The sequence below is a fragment of the Brassica oleracea genome, chromosome C6, assembly GCF_000695525.1.
Source record: "Brassica oleracea var. oleracea cultivar TO1000 chromosome C6, BOL, whole genome shotgun sequence".
NCBI classification, from domain to species: domain Eukaryota; kingdom Viridiplantae; phylum Streptophyta; class Magnoliopsida; order Brassicales; family Brassicaceae; genus Brassica; species Brassica oleracea.
The window spans coordinates 32734552-32737736 of NC_027753.1; positions in this window are offsets into that span (position 1 = coordinate 32734552).

Genomic DNA, 3185 nt, shown 5'->3' on the forward strand with positions numbered 1-3185 from the left:
TTTTTTTTCAAATAAAACTCGTTGCAACGCAACGGGCTCATATCTAGTCACTAATAATTTGAGACAATAAATCATATTACTACATGTAAACTATAAAATTATATTGTGTTTAAAAATATTATATTAAACTATTATTGATATAATAAATGTTAAAATTGTATACCTCTAATCATGTAAATCAAAATATATATATGTATAAAATAAAAATTATTATCCGCACGGTTTTGCGGATCAAGATCTTGTTACTTTTTTTAAAGGAGAATTACTATTAAATAATATTTATAATTACTTTAATTTATTTTTTAATCGTTTTTGCTATTATATTAGTATATATATATGTTTTGATTATGAACACAAGTCAAATTTTAAATATATAATTGTCATTGTATGACATTTAATTTAATATATTACAACATAAATCACAACTTCATTTTATGTGTGTGTTTTTAAGTTGGACCATCTCTTAAAAATTTATTTAAATGAAATTTTGTATACATATTTGAATTATTTGAACTATTCTAAGAAAAAAAATCAAATAGATATCCCTATAATTTCTCTGAATTAAATTTGAATAAAATCTTTTCATATCTTTTTATTACAACATAAATATACATTATATTTTTCGTTAAAGCAAACAACTTAACATATTAAATTAATTATTTGTTATTTATAATATAAATGAATATTTTGCTTTTCATTTAACCAAATCTTTTAAATATTTAATTAATAGACAACATAAAAAACCTTGAAATATAGATAATAAAATGAAAATTCAGGTTTAGAAAGACAAAACAAACACAATGCATTAAAATTTCCGGTTTAATAATTTAATTGGAACATACTTTTTATAAATTACCGGTTATGACCTAAACCTAATATACAAGTATAATCGTAAGAATATTAATATCTGAGTTAATATAAAATAGAATAGAATTTGTCATAAATATCATATAATGTAAGGTTTTAGTTAATGTTCACGTTTCAATAAGATAGATATAACTAATAATTTGAAACAATAAATCATATTACTACATGTAAACTATAAAATTATTGTGTTTGAAAATATTATATTAAACTATTATTGATATCATTAATTTTAAGATTATATACCACTAATCATGTAAATCATAAATATATATGTATAAAAATGAAAATTATCACCCGCACAGTTGTACGGGTCAATATCTAGTTATTTTTAAAAAAGAGCATTACTATTAAATAATATTTATAATTACTTTTATTTTAAAAATTGTTTTTGTTACTATTTTAGTATATATATATTTTTTTTATTATGAACACAAGTCAAAATTTTAAATATATAATTGCCGTTGTGTGAAAATTGTGTAAATTAATAACTTTTAAGACTAAAATTTATATAATATGATATACGGATTATCATTAAACAGATAATTTGTTTTTTGTCCAGTGTTTGAAGTTTAATTTTTCGTTTGTAATAATTTTACATTTAAAAACTATACACCTTTTTTGTCGACCATGACATTTCAAAAATGATGATTAAAAAATGTTTTCAGGCAAGAAACTCTTCATTCACATTAACTGATACACCTTCTACTGGAGTCTGCATCATCGATCTTCTTACCAATCGTCATTACATGGAGTTCAAGTGCATCCATCAAATCTCTCATATCATACCAAGAGACTATCCCATAGGTACAAAATCTAACTACTAAAATATATTTCAGATTGCCTAGATTTAATTTATGGAATCGATATCACTAATCTCGTAGATACAGTGAGAGTGGTCTTCAATGCTAAATTCCATTTCAATGATCCTGCAAAGCTAAAGGTTTTTTTGATCAGGGACAAAGTAAAATATGATCACAACAATATGTTTACATTATTCTAATTGACACACATTGTTTAATTGATAGTAATGAGATCCAGATAAAAAGTGTACATGTAAGTACAATCGGATATATGATCACATCAAAATATTTGAATTTGTGTAATTGACACATATTGTTTAATTGATAATAGTGAGAGTCAGATAAAATGTGTGGTAACTAGAGATCATGCTTGGATCTTCCGAGATGGGTTTGAAAATAGGATGGTTAGTGGAGAGGTGATCGTGGTCCTGAAGATGTGGAGAATTTTGAAGCTTATACAAGTAAGTATATTACTTTATGTCTTTGTTTTAAATGTGTAAGTTGAGAATAATGTTTCCTAAACTCACTTGTACATGTTATTTTGATGATGGTTTATGGATTGAGACTGAGGGTGGATTATCTGACTTCAGGTTCAAACCGGATCTTGTGGAGGTTGACGAGTTTAGACAATCTCTGCTCAACAGTGACTTTTATGTTCAGAGGCATGGGTGTATAAGGCCTTTGTAAAAATCTAGATGCTCTCTAATTTGTATTTTGGGTTTATGATTTATTTGAATAAGTTTAAAATAAAATTAGGTTGAAATCTTAATATTTATCTTTTTTTGCTGGATTCCAAATATGATGTGATTGCTCAGTTATTTGTTTGTTTAAGATTTGTAATCATTTTAATTTTTCATCAACACAGTTAAAATGAAATAGAAAGAGAGAAAAAGACAAAATGAATTCGAGAGTAAGATACAAAGAAAGAAATATATAATACTGTTGTAATTACATAAATCTTTATGCACATAATAATCTGATTATGTATTAATAACTAGTGGTATTCCGGCGCGTTCGTTTGTTTTATTTTCTACTGAGTTTAAAATTGTTTTTGATCCATTTGACATTGGTAAGAGACAGTAATCTATTATTTTGTTTTGAAGTTGTTTAGGTCAAAGAGGAATAACATACGTGGTTTTCATAGATTAATACAATAAAATAGAGTAAATAGCTAATAGTTGCACCAAAATAAGTACAGTTGAACTTAAAAAATATAGTAAAATCGATGTTCCAAAATGAAACACGTAAATGCATGTGGTTGTTTTGGTTTTTTTTTTTTTTTTTTTTTTTCTAACTCCATCACAAAAGTTTACTTGATCTAGCTTATACTTTTAAGGTTACTTTTAAGGTTTGTTTACTTGTTTGTCCACATATTTTTTGTAAAACATATGTGACAAGTATTTTAACAATAGTGATGTTGTCATTGTATTCGGGCAAACAAATGTAAACATAAATAAATGGTACAACTTAGATAATAGTATTTTTTTTTTGGTACAACTAATATTTTCAGGTTTCACT